The following is a 14,057-nucleotide window of genomic DNA, read 5'->3' on the forward strand; positions in this document are numbered from 1 at the left end:
TGTCAACTTCTCATCTGCAAAAGGGTGATAATTAAATGCTGAGAGAATAAATGACTCGCACAAGGTCACTTGGGAAGTATGTGGCAGAACTGAAAATTAAATGCAGATCTCCAGAGCTGCAGGTCAAGGCCCAGAACACAAAATCTTTCTGCCCTAGTGGCACAGTGAAGATCAGGTGTCCAGCATACCATAAGACCCTCTGTAGGAATGTGTGTGTCATTGCTACTAACTCATCTTATATGTTGTTTATCTGTAGGAAGAATTTGATACATTTCAAAGAATTAGGTAAGTATTAAAGATCAAGCAAAGAGGAAAGCAACACAGAATCTACCTGAAAAGTCATTAAAGGCCTTTTCAACATCTTGTGTAAGGCAAATATACCCCATAGCCTTCTCTTGGGCATGCTACTAGTCCAGGGCAAAAGCTGACATCAACACCATATTTAACGTGTAAAAATCATTAAATGCAACCATGGACTTATCTTTGTAATTTAACATAAAACTTGTTAATAGATTAAAGGCTTTGGTAGTGGCTACAGGTAGTGTCAATAGTTTAAGGACTATTTATTTGCGCCTTCACATCTTACTTGCTACACAAACTTCTGTTGTCTTCTTATTGCAAAGCTCCCATACCTTCTTGGTGACTTCTCATGGGCAGCTCCTCACAGCACAACCAACAAACTCCATCTCTCTTCACAGCACGGCCAACAAACTGCAACTCTCTCCTCACCCAGCTAACCCACTCTTTTGTAGCACTCTTCGTCTTATTGAACACAGCTGTGGCCTATTAAGGGCAGGCCTGTTCCTAATCTTTGGTGATTAGTACAGCTGCAACTCCTCAGGTGTGAGACTACCTTCTGCAGTATCCTTGTTTTCTTACATTCTATCCCTCCCCAAACTTCTACTAAACACACTCTTTTCCTTCTCTTCTTTCCTTTGCAGATGCTTCCAGCAGATATATATGATCAGACTTCCCCAGTATGTATAACAGGTTTCCTTCATATCTCTCCCTAAAAAGCTTTTAGCTCTCAGGCTTTCAAAAGGAAATGAAGCACTGGAACTGGTTGCCCAGAGAAGTTGTGGATGCCCCATGTTTGGAAGTGTTCAAGGCCAGATTGGACAGGACTTTGAGCAACCTGATTTATTGGAAGGTATCTCTGCCCATGGCAGGGGTTGGAATGTGATGATCTTCAAGGCCCTGTCTGACCCAAACCATTCTATGATCTTAACTAGTACATGGGTCCCCCATCTGCTGTATTTTGAAGCTAGGACACAAAATTGTCTCTGCAGGGGAAATGTAGGGGTCCTGTAGGCCATAAAGCCTCCTTAAGAAGCCAGCAAGGTATGAGGAAGATGGCTGGGAAGCAGCACAGAGCTGAGCTGTTACGGAAGTGACACTGGGTGGCAGGGCAGGGAGGCACTTCTGAAGGTACTAAGAGAGGAGCACATAAAAGTGGTGGAGAGCTGAGAGAGGAGAAAAGTCATTCAGGCAGAGACCTGAAGCAGCTGGATACCTGCCCCAGAAATCTTTGATTTCATAACAACCAGGCAAACCATAACAGTATTCTGTAATTCTTCAACTCTTGGTGCTTCATTTTAAGAGGTATCAGTACCACAATGGATTGTAGTGGCTCTGCTCATCACTAATCCCAGCTCTGTGATGATTCCTCCTCATGTCTAATGCATGTTGCTGCACTGCTTTGGTGCTCTCTGAACTCTCTGTGAAGTCCCAGAGTGGTCTTTGTTCTTAATGTGTGCCCAGAAGAAAGCAGATGGGTAAAGCTTACCTCTGACAACCATAATAATACTTATAATAATAGAGGTAATAGTAAGAAATCAGATGCTTTCATCACAGTTCTGAAAAGTTGCTACTGATTTCGTAAAATTTGTGTTTGTATTCAAAAAATTCAATTAGAAATTTATGACATAAATTCCCTGCTTCACTTAGCTCAGCTTTCCATATTGCAGTCAAGTTTCCACTTAATTCCATGGTGTTTTATCAAACAAAATATTTGGAAGTATTCTAACTATAATATTTTCTTTCAAGGCACATTTCACCATCAAAATAAGTTCATATTTGTTTTGCATTTTTTTAAAGTAATATAAGTATTCATGGTCAGAAGTAGTACTTGGAGTAGAGAAAAAGATGAAATGGCTATAAATTATAGCCCAAAGGGAGTTAATAACTGTACTCAATTTTTTGTAGTAAATTAAAGTACTGAGGAAAAATTTCACCATGAAAAAAGACCTCTGAAATAACTGGGGAGAAAAAACAACCTAATATGTTTTTATGTTTCTCAACTTTTTTTTAAGTTTTTGCTTAAGGAAAAACATTACTCTTAAGCTGGTCACTATAGTGTGTCACCAAATTGCACTTTTGGAATTACAACAAGTAAGGATTATCCAAAGGCTGAATTCATCCTAAAGAACATTCCCAGTTGAGACATTCAACTGTTCTGTATAAGAACCCAACTTTGCCCTCTACTGCTATGGCAATATTGCAGAGTATCCATAGACAAATCTGCTCTATTGCCAGTGAAGAGACAATGCTGCTGCCCTGTCTTGCTCCTGCATTCACATAGCAATTTTGGTTTTAAAAACAACCCAAACAATAAAGAAAAAAATTAGAGTCAATGTCCTAAAGCCTTTCTTGCCCTGTTCTTGGAGGATGTATATGCTGGTACATAAGAATAATCTTGAACATTTTTTATTAATATCTCAGCAGGACAACACTGTATCCCTATCAGGTCTGTCTAACCACCGCCCACTGATGTAAACTGATTACATCAGTTTACAGTGCCTAGCAGAGATAACTTTATAGATCTAATACTCCAGAACTGCCAATGGCCCAAAGCTGATCATGGATTTGGCTGCTAGAACCAAAGCTGCACACCCCCTTCACAGCCAAATCTCTGCTAATGAAAAAGGGAAGGGTTGCCAGGCTGATATCACTAGGAGACTCACCCCCTCCTTAACAAATATTTCTTTTATGTCCTTCTTTCTCTTCCAAATCCACTGCTCTTAGCCCTAAGAAGCAAATTTCAGTAGGGCACCATGTAATAGCTATCCAAAACAAACAGAAAAAGCTAAACCCTGTAACATTTGAGCAGCAGCTAGGTCAGGACCACTAACTTTCATGGAAGATGAAAATTAAAATCACTTTCAGTATTAACAGGGCAACTGTGGGACTAAGGACCATTGACAAGGGCTAAGGTACAGCAGATCTCTGCACACAAGCCTCAGATGAGAGCTCTGGCTGCCCCACTGCCAACATTACCCCAGTGGATCTCACAGCCAGGGCTGACAATGAAGCAGGACAGCTCTCCCTCCAGGCTGCCACCCTCTCCTCGGAGCAGCACCACCCACACGGGAACGGGGCAGCACCACCACCAGCAGGAGAGGAGCTGTGGGATGGCACAGCACCACCATCAGCAGGAGAGGAGCTGTGGGATGGGGCAGCACCACCATCAGCAGGAGAGGGGCTGTGGGGGCAGGGCTGAATGCAGATGGAGCTGCTGAGAGCCCTCCAGGCAGTGAGCAGTGCAGTGTCCTACTCAGCTCAGAAAGGAGAGTTCCCAAGGGGGTGAAGCAGACCCACAATGCCCTCCCACAGCAGCCTGCATGGAGGCACAGATTTTACACCCGTGAATATACTTAAAATGTGATAAAAGAAGAAGGGAGATGCTGCAGAGGGGGAAATGAAGTCACATTTTCATGGAACAATAGTTTGAGGGGTCCCACAGGGTCACGTGCATCTTTTTCAACCCGGCAACCCCAAACGTGCAAGGCATTGGGTGACTAAGACACAAAATTAGACACATTAAAATTATTAACTTTCAAACCCTGGGGGTTTCTCCCTTTGATTGAAACATCTCTTCCCATTGCTGCAAGTTCATCATCTTTGCTTTTGAGGGAAGCAAATTTTGATGACTGCAGCGGAAGAACACCAAACCTTGGATGGGAGTCAGAGCTTTGACATCAAAGTCTGCAATGCCCCTGCAAAATGAGGTGCAACTGAGAAGCACAAGCACAGTCACAGGCCCCTTCTCTTCTGTAATTTTGCTGTCAGGGTGCTCACCCTTCCCAGAGAGGAGGCAAAGGACACAATGACAGCTTCACCACACCTTTGCTGGGATTGGCAGCTTCACACTACATGAATACCACATCCTTCTCTCCCTGATCTCTCGTTTTCCACTCTCTAGTTAAAACCATCACCCCTGTTGTGCCCTTCACACTCTTTCCCTCTCAGATACACTTCACCATCTAAGCCTTTTCCCCACATTTTGCCACTTTCTGTCCTCCATGTAATCCCATTCCCAGTCCTTCTAATCTGCTCCCACCTACACATCTCTTGCTCTTTCCTTCCTCAGCCTTAGCCCCTCTCTAACCCTTTCACCCTTTCTCTGCTCTCTTCACATCTACACCTGCAATCCCATTCTCTTCCCTACTTCTCCCATCAGCCTGTACTCCATTCCCAAACCTTCTTGTTCCCTCGGACTCTGTTCCCTGCCCCACAGCTCACTTTCCTGTCTCAGTTCCCACACTGGCATTTCTCAGCTCTCACCACTTTCCTGAGGGATCATCCCTCCCACCAGGCCCAGCTTGCCACCTTTTGTTTATACACACAGTCAGGTCTTCCCTCTCCAGCTTTGCTTCTAGATCTGCCACATTTAGAGAGTCACCCTGACCTACTTAGGTTCCCTGACCTAGTTATAGCAGAAATACCAATTCTAAACACTTGAGAAAAAAGGGCAGTAGGAGGAGAGAAATAATATTATTATGTTTTGAAATAAAAACAAATCCACCAGCCCGGGGCTGCTGAGTTATTTCAGCTCTGACTATGCCCCCAGGGAAGCAAGAGCAGCAATTCACTTGATATTTCAATGCCAGTGTGGTCACGGATAATTCAAACCAAGACATCACCTGGAAAGATGGTCTGTAGTCTCTTGCTCTCATCCCATTTTCTTTTTTTGATTCCATCCTCATTCTTTCTGGCCTTACTCACCCAGAGCTTGTCTTGATCTCCACACAGGTATTCCACGGAAAACCTGGATTTGCCCACTGCTCTCACCAGCCCTCCTTGACTGTGGATCCAGGCTACAGCAGCAACCTGTTGGCTCAGGAACAGTTTTTCTACAGCTGGGATTCATTTAGAAATCAAGCAATGCTTTGCATCTGTTTGTATGACAGCCTCAGCCCTTTCATTCTACTTCAGCTATTGTCACAGCTGTCTTCTCCCTTCTCCAAACGGCATTGTTCACTCACCTTGCTTCTCCACCTGGCTTGGTGTTGCAGTGCTGTCACACCTTTTCTTTACCAGCTCTGGAAAGAAATGCTGTCAGCAGTGCCAACACTGACACATAAACCCAACTAGAAATAGCAAATATTCTTCAGAACTAGTCAGGAGTCTTGGGATTAGCAATGCCCATTCACTTGTGTTCTGTGTCCTGTGCTCATGACTTAGCAGCCAGGAACCACTGCTCTGTGACAGCTGGGGCTGTGATTCACTTCCAGCTAGGCTTTTATTTTAGCCACAGTTAATAGATTTTCCTGTAGTGTTTGTATTTTAGGAATCATATTAGCCTTTTGGTTGCCTGGATGGGTTCATTAAATCAAATCATGTCTCTTTACAGCTGACACTTGTGGTCCTGACCCACCTTGTATAGGGCCAGTGGCCTGACTGACACTAAAAGCAGCATGCTCTGCACCCTGAGCTCACAGGTACTCCCACCACCACAGCTTCAAATCCTGCCAAATATTCCAGCAGAGGCTCCCCCTCCATTGCCAAAGTCCCATCAAAAAAATGTAGCTGAGTGCACTGTAGCCCTGCCACAATTCCACCAGCTATGTTTATTCAGACATGAGAGTGCACTCATTCTGCATTTATTTACTGTGATTTTGTACCTGTTTGCCAGCTTCAACATAAACCACGCTTTTTGGCTATTAATTTCTGGGTTATGCACTAATCTGCTGAGCAAATGGCTTTGGAAATTTACTGTGGTGCCCCCAAATCCCTGTTGTCATCAGCCACTGCCTGCTAAATGTGCACTTGTAGATACATTAAACTGCACTTTCAGCTCCTGCATTTCCTTTACACCTGATTTCTCCAATCTGTCCCTCTACCTGTTGGTTTTTTATTCCTTATTGTACTGTATCTACATTTAGGTCTGGTCCTATAAAGGCAGTGCACGCCCACAGTCAATTCAGCCACCCTTGGTTTTGACTAAAGGCATTGCTTGCTTTTAAGATCCATTTTTTGAAATTATTACAGAGATCCCTCTGCCCAAATTAAAGCAAACAAGACCACCTGCCAAAGTCAATATTAAGGATTTTATTTAACAATAAATGTGAGGTAGACAGATAGAAAGAAATAGAAAAGGGGGAAAAGTGGAGAAAGAGGGAGAGATAGAGTAAGTAAAAAGTATCACCACTCTGTGGGCCCAGTGGCATCCTGTTGGTCCTCTTGTTCAGTCTTCCCAGTGGTATGGGTGCCACAAAACACAGAGTTCTATGAGTTAATCTAGTCCAGGTATATGTGGGAATGCCCCAGCACTTACCCTGCAGGGGGAACTTTTACACTGTCTTTTGCAACCAGCTCTGGATCTGTTGCAACACTTTGGATAATATGCAGTCCTCTGGTGTAATGCCTCAGAAATGAGTCTGGGGGCACTTTGGTACAGTAGGAGTCCTAGTAAAATATATGTATTGCATAAGTGGCCTTGCCCCAATCCTAGTTGTTCTAAATGGGCTGCAGCTGTGATGTTCTTAATTGGGTAGCAGCTGTGGCTAATGAAGATAACTGGGATAAAAGGGGGTGGGTTGGCCAGTCAGGGAGAGCCTTGGAGGGGCTCTGATGAAGAAGTAGGAATGATGCTGCTGTGATGAGCTGTTTGTGAGACAACCACCCAGAAGGTATGGGGCTCTAGAAATATAATAGCAATATGGAATACAACACCTTGGGGGTCCTTGGTGATTTATGACACCTTTCAAACCATGACAGCTGCCTCTCACAAGTGCCCTGTCTGAGTGTGACCTTTCCAGGGGCAGGACAGGAAGTTTTACAACTGAGCCCATGTGTGCAAGGGAGGATTCTCCACAGGGTCTCTTTCTTATCTGTTTGTAGCTTCTGATGGTGGGTGTTCAGCTCCTCTGTCTTATCCTGAATAGAAGTTACACCATCACACACCCAAAAACTCTCTTCTTCTCCCTCAGCTGAGGGGGAGCATGCAAACCCTCAGCAAATACATGGCCTCCCTGTGCCAAATCTAGCCAGAGCTGATTTACAGAACAGCTGCTGAGCTTGGATTTCCTTGTGGATGTATCCTCTTCCCCCAGCCTTGTTTACTTGTCCCATCAGGTGACTTAACTCATGATCCAAATTCCCATCAGAAGGCATATTTGGGGGCATGGGTTTCAGTGGTCATAGATCAGCAGTTGCTTCTTTGCACAGTTTGGTACAATAGGCAAAGTTCTTCTGTGACTTAAAAAATGTTTGAGTCATTGCCCATTTCAGTATCTCACAGTGGCCTCTCTGCTCTGTCCCCCACACAATTCTGCTCTCCCAGCCCGCATCAGCAAGCCCAGGCACAGGCCTCCACACCATTCTGATAATGCCTCTGTCCTCTGACCTGCATGTTTAGTCAGAGCAAAATTGAATTCTTCCAGCATGCAGAATTGACAAGGAGAGTCTGCAATTTCAACAAGTCTTGAATCCTGAATACACTGAGAAAGTGCCTTATGCCACAGGCAGGAATCTCCTGTGTTAGCATCACCCCATTACCTCCATTTATAGACTGCCAAAAAGGGGTAAAAGGACTGGAAAAGGACAAAGCTGTGTCTGCACAAAGTATGTGCAGAGGATCCTTGCCAGCTTCTCAAGACAATATAAACCCAAGGAATTAAGACAATTTCTGACATGCTAATTACATTTGCCTTTGCAATTTCTGATGGGATTTTCAGATGTCTCAAAGCATTCTCTACCTGGTGTGTGTCAGCCACACTTCACTGCTGCTTTTATGTTATTAATATTGACAGCCACTCTGTTAAATGCAGGTTAGGTTTGAAATCCTGTCTGTTTGCTTATCTCTGCCTTTTGATCTTGTTTGTTTCCACTCATTATGGAGAAATCCTTTTCTCTATAAAGCCCCGTTGAATGCCTCAGCAAACATGCAAACACAGTGCTAAATGGATTAACTGGGAGGTACTGGGGTCTGAAGCTTGCCCAAATAGATGCTCCTGGATCAATCAGCTCTGCATACCAACTCATGCTCTACGTTCCCCCTGTGGTGTGAGATCTTCCTTTTGTGGAGTTCAGAGCAGGTCTAGTGGCATGCTGGATATAACTCCATGTGATTGGAAACAAGCCATTCGCAACTCAGTGTGTTTAATGGGGTTCTGGTAATGAGCACTGACTGCCTAGGAGCATGGGAACAGAATAACTAAACTGAAGCTTTTGAATCTTTGTAGAAGAGTTGTCTTAAAGCTGTCACAAGAAGAGGGAACTCCTCTAACAGAAAAGATGGATGTGAGCATAGGAAAACACAGGTGATGGTCTGGGAGCTCTAGGAGGAGCTGCAAAACACGGAAGACTCAGCCATGATTATTCAGATCCTAGCATTTCCTAGCTTTGACATAAGGTAAGGCTGCAGAGGAAGGATGGGAAGAAAGCAGTTACTTGTACTTTGCACAAGTAGTAGTTGATGATGTGTATGGTCAGAAAAGGTAGTATGACCTTGCATTTCGAAGACAACCAGGACAGATATAAATCACCTTGAACTGCACCTCCAACCTTGATAAGCCATTTTGATAATTCCTGAAGTTCTCCTTCTCCTGCATATTGATGTTGTGATGAAAAGTGACAAGTTGCCTGATGAACGAAAGCAGATGAGTGGATCCCGAGAGCACAGAAGGAAGATATCTGTTAACTTACATGTTAACTTTTGGGGGTAAAATTCCATCCAAAAAAAGCGTTCACTTCTGTCATGGAGGTATTTTGAGGTCATGGGCAAAATCTGATTACTGATTTGGGGGCGTTTCAACCAATTTAATTTACTGTCAATGAGCAAGGTTCTGACTATCGATTCTGGTACTGAGACAAATACATGGGCACACAGGGAAAGCAGTCCTTGCCTCTGCAAAGATTCTATTCCCTACTTTTTTCCCCCAGTGCCCTCCTCACGTTATGCGCCATTCCTCTGACTGCCCCTGAGTGCAAGAACAATGCAGGAAAACGGGGTCAGTGCCTTTGTCTCCTCCAACTGCAGCTGCCAGCCCAGCCAAACCCAGCCCGCCAGACCCGGCTCAGCTGCTGCTCTGCTCCAACGCGGCCTCGGACTCTCCTCGGTCTCCCCTGCTGCTCTGGCATCCTTGGTCCCTGAGCATGGCACTTGCCGGCCTTTCCAGAAATGCCGCGGCGGAGGTGCCACAGGCTCCCCTTTCCAGAAATGCCGCGGCGGAGGTGCCACAGGCTCCCCTTTCCAGAAATGCCGCGGCGGAGGTGCCACAGGCTCCCCTTTCCAGAAATGCCGCGGCGGAGGTGCCACAGGCTCCCCTTTCCAGAAATGCCGCGGCGGAGGTGCCGCAGGCTCCCAGGGCCCTCCGGCCCCGCGGCCAGGCCCTGGTCCTGCGCGGGCCTCCCACAGCGGCCGCGCCCGCCCGCGCCCCAGCCCGCAGCGCCGGGACAGCCGCTCTTCCCCTTCCGGGAAGGGAAAGCTGCCAGGCTCCCAGGTGAAGCTGCTGTCCCCCACAGAGTCCTCCTAGCCCTGGTCCCCGCCGCCGCTGGTGGCAGTGCCAGCGATGTCAGGAGCGGCCCCTGCGCCACCGGCAGCTCCTGCTTTGACTGATACATAGGTTTTCTGCCTATTATACATATATATTGGTTTTCAGGGAGAAAAGCATTTTTTGCTTTTAGCACGCTTAGGAGTTTAAATAAAAACAAATATATCTATATTGACTGTAGTTATTATGCTTGGTTTCATACAGAGTAAGTGGTTCAAACAAAAATAGATTGGTTGGAGTGAATGTGCATCAGTTTCAATAATAACACAGGCAGCTTCAAGGAGCATATAAGTTTCATTTAATGTGCACTGGGCTTTCAAAGAAGAGGCAAGAAACATTGGGTTAGAACAGCTTTTAGTCTACGTTTTCTGTCTAAAGGCTTCTACATTGACCAAATTTCTGAAATAGAATGGAAGTCCATAAACAAGTGGAAAGAGATGTTTGTTAGGAGGCCAGAGTGGTGTTACAGAGGGAGGAAGTGATATACAACAAAACATGATCTTGAGGTAGAATTTCCCAACTACAGTATCTCTTTAGTTATTCCCCTATGTGTGGGATTATTTCCCCCAGAAAGACTGGCCTTCAAACTGGAGCAAAAAAAACCCTTGGTGTTTTTTTGCAACAAAGGGTTGCAAGTTGTGAGAAAACTGCAGTAGCTGAGAGCCAGTTTTAAAAGGGAAAATTGAGAATGAACTGGGAGCTTAACAATTTTCTTGGGTCTAGGCCACATCCCTCAAGAAATGCTACAGACAACTAGGAGAGGGGTGCCTTGGGCCGGATTCAGACAGGCTTTCTGCCCCTGGTGTCATGAATCCAGGAGCTACTGCAGTCATAACAGCTCCGGGTTAGATAAACACAAAAGGAAAAGAGATCTCTTTAAGATATCAGGTGTTCTTTCAAAAACATCAGGGAAACAATCTGAGGCAGTGATTCATTTCCAGGAATGGCTGTTGATGGTGAAGGGATCAGTTAAATCCAGCACCTCTGCTTCCCAAGATTATAAGATAGAGCAAAACTGGGACTGTAATTCAAGAGTGAATATTGAACAGTGACTTGTTCAAATCCACGTTAGCTCACAAGAGACCTAAAGCAATGGATTTACACCCCAGACTCCAGTCATGATGGAGGTATGTGATGATCTTACCCTCGGCAGTGCAAGACACTCCTCTGCAGGCAAAGAGCCATTTGGGAGGCACCAAAAAGTAAGGCCATTACTTCATAGTCTTTGAGTCTATATGTTTTACCTATTTCCCTCCTCAGATTTCTTCTATTCCTTCAGAAAGTTGGACACTGCCTGTGCATTGGAATCCCCTTCTTCAAGGACTCACTCTCACCTGATGGTAATGAAAGGAGATTTCTCATGGGATGAGAAACATGCTAGAGGAGAATGCTGTCACTGTGCCTTTAGGATGGGCCTTTGAGATAAAGGATGGGATCCCATCTCCCACAGAAGCTCCTGGAAGTTCCCAGCTCTGAGGCCATCTGTTCCCCATGGGACCATCTGTTCCCAGTGAGCAACACCCCAGGAGAATGTGTTTATCAAGACTAGCAGGCTGAAGTTTGGCAGGATCTGCAAGTAAGCAATAGGAGGCCTTTAAATGCAGACTTTCTATTTGCAGTATGTGAAGCCTGCATGTGTGTGTTTCCTCCAACCACCCATATACCACAGGGGAAAGCATTCAAACACAGGATCCAAAAATAGAAGAAATTGTGTGACTCACAGCATTGCCACCCGGAGTTGTATGCTCAGCACAAATCCCAGGCAAAGCAGCTTTAGGTGCCAGGCACCCTCTGCACTCAGAGCTGCAGGTGGCCCCAGAGGAAAACCAACACTGTAACATATATTAATGATAAAGACACCTCACTCAACAGTGCTCTTTCCTTCAGATGGGTGCTGGTCCAAAGCCACACTCAGAGGGATGGGTTCTGCTGGCTCTGTGGGTCTTTAGTGAGAAACAGCTGGGAGGAGCAGCTTCCCCTGGTGTGCAAAGCACAGGCCTGGCTGCCTACATGCGTTACTGCGTGACACATAAAGAAGTATTAACACCACTGTCATTGGCCACGTTTCTATTTCCCTAGGATTTTCAGCTAAGAAAGTTATGCTTTACTTCTGCTCTTAAGTGTCTTGTGTTCAATATCATCACGGTCCTTCCACAAGATGGGCATATTTCAGAGGTCACTGAATTTGGTTTTGTCTATAGAGAAAAAAAGGTACATTGGAGTTACCAAATTTTTCTGGGTAATATCCAGTTTCATGTCAGATAAACAGCAACCAGCTGAACATTTTCTCAAAAAAATGTATTGCTAAAAAAAAACTATTTTTGGCAAGTTTCTTTATTTTTTTATTGTAAGACTGTCCAATATTTCAATATATTCTGGCCTCTTCTGTAAACTCCAAAGGATAAAAATGGGTTGTTTTAAATCAAGACCAAAAAAAAAAAAAAAACTATCAGGATTTTCTTTGCCAAATCCCATCTAAAATACAAGTGTCAGTCAAAAAAGATAAGTAAAAATTTCAGAAGGCAGAAAACCTCATTTCATGATCAGCTCCAGCCATTCCTTTTTGGACCATGTTGGCCAGGTGAACTGTGTGATACAAATAGCAAACAGGTTTTCTGTGTGTACTCATGTCTCTCTCTAGTGGAAAGCCCTCATCACTACACAAATACAGATAAGAGGCGTGGACTCGTCAGCTCAACAAGGGGAGACCTGCGCCCCACAATGCCCCTGTGTCCTGGGGGCTGATGCTGCCCCATCCTTGGGGCAGAGCTTTCCTGCCTTGCACAGGAACGCATTCCTTTTGCCCCTTGCCTTCAGGCAGGGCTATGCCATGGCTTAACTTAACCACGGTATCTTGGAAAGTGGGGGGCATTACTGTCATATGCAGAGATAAATCAGTACCAAAAAAGTGTTGGCATTTAAGGATTTGAGTCAGATCCATTTGCACTGCAATGGACAAAAAATAAAGAAATCTTCAAATGTCTTGTTAAATGCATTTCCAGGTAGAAAACCGCACAGAAAGAGGCAGGCATCATCTAAATTCTCATGGTAAACCCTTGGAAATGCAGCCAAACACCTGTCAGGTACCAGCCCTCTCTGCCCAGCTTCTCCTAACCCCTGGGGACAGGCAGGTGACGTGCCCTGGCAGAGCCCACTGGCCTCAGCTTGCCAGTCCCTGCTCACATCCCTACACAGCCACTAAATCTTCACTTTAGGCTGTGATGCAGCAGTTCTGAGCCTGCTGGCGGGAGGCACATGCACCCCTGACCCCTCCTGCACTGCAGCCAGCACCATTGCAAAGCCCAGGGAGTGTGGCAGGCGGTGCAGCAAACAGGGCTGAGCCCTGAGCCTCCTGCTGGCAAGGGCCAAGCAGGGCAGCCCCCGCCAAGCAGATGCTGGGCTTGCACATGGCTAGGTTTTCCTTTCTGTGGTGACAAACCAGCACCATTCATCTGGCAGATATGGGAGCTGTACAGCACAGAGAGGGTGGGTCATGCCTTGCCCTTTGCTTCTGCAGGGCTGGGGGAAGCCAGATGCTCTCTGCTTGCCAGGGAATTGGTCCTTACTTTGCCAGGCCTGGCTCAAGCATTGCTGCCCCCTTTTATTCACAAAGGGCCCTGTATTGCGTTTGCACAGGATCACTGTGGAGCACAGTTAATCTGGGAGCTGCAGAGTCAGCAGCAGTCATCCAGGGGCCCTGGGAGCAGCCTGCATTTGGACTGGCCACAGCCTGCTTTTCAACACACAGGGGCCTTATCAGTGGCAGCACTGGGGTCCATCTCTGTAGTGTGCAGTGCCTGAGAGCACTGCCCCACAGAAACCATGGGATGGCTGCAGGAAACTCCAAGGGCTTAGCTGGGGTGAGCAGCCTGTGATGGCACTTAAGACCCAGGTTTTCTTAGGAGTGCCAAGTTACCCAAAATTTACATGCTGCCATGTGGGCTTCCCATAAGCAGTTCATCTCCTGCAGCATTGCCTCCATTTCACAGAGGTGAAAACTGAGAGATGCTAAAAGCAGAAAGCCTCTCTTACAACTGCAAGATGCCAAAATGCTGGCTGACTAGATGAACAGATGTGCAGAGGCATGCTAGGTCCTGCTGATGGAGGGGCATCTGCAGGTGCTCCACACTTGGGTTAACACTAATGAAGCACTCCAAATAACTGGGCACTTCTGAAAAATCTGGCCTAAATGATGCATCTGGGGTGGCAAAGCATGTGCGAGGCATAGCTGGGAGCAGCAGCAGTCTTCAGGCAGTTTCCCAGGTCTAAACACTAAGCTTT

The 14,057-nt window shown here is 45.8% G+C and overlaps 1 long non-coding RNA gene across 1 annotated transcript; it reads left to right on the forward strand.

Moving 5' to 3' along the window:
* The first annotated feature begins 6,832 nt into the window (after positions 1 to 6,832).
* LOC135448321 (uncharacterized) lies at positions 6,833 to 10,708 on the forward strand. The gene is made up of 3 exons (XR_010440422.1): positions 6,833 to 6,911; positions 8,466 to 8,635; positions 9,166 to 10,708. It is a non-coding gene; the product is annotated as an uncharacterized LOC135448321 (long non-coding RNA).
* Positions 10,709 to 14,057: the final 3,349 nt, after the last annotated feature.

The sequence above is a fragment of the Zonotrichia leucophrys genome, chromosome 5 (assembly GCF_028769735.1).
Source record: "Zonotrichia leucophrys gambelii isolate GWCS_2022_RI chromosome 5, RI_Zleu_2.0, whole genome shotgun sequence".
NCBI lineage: Eukaryota > Metazoa > Chordata > Aves > Passeriformes > Passerellidae > Zonotrichia > Zonotrichia leucophrys.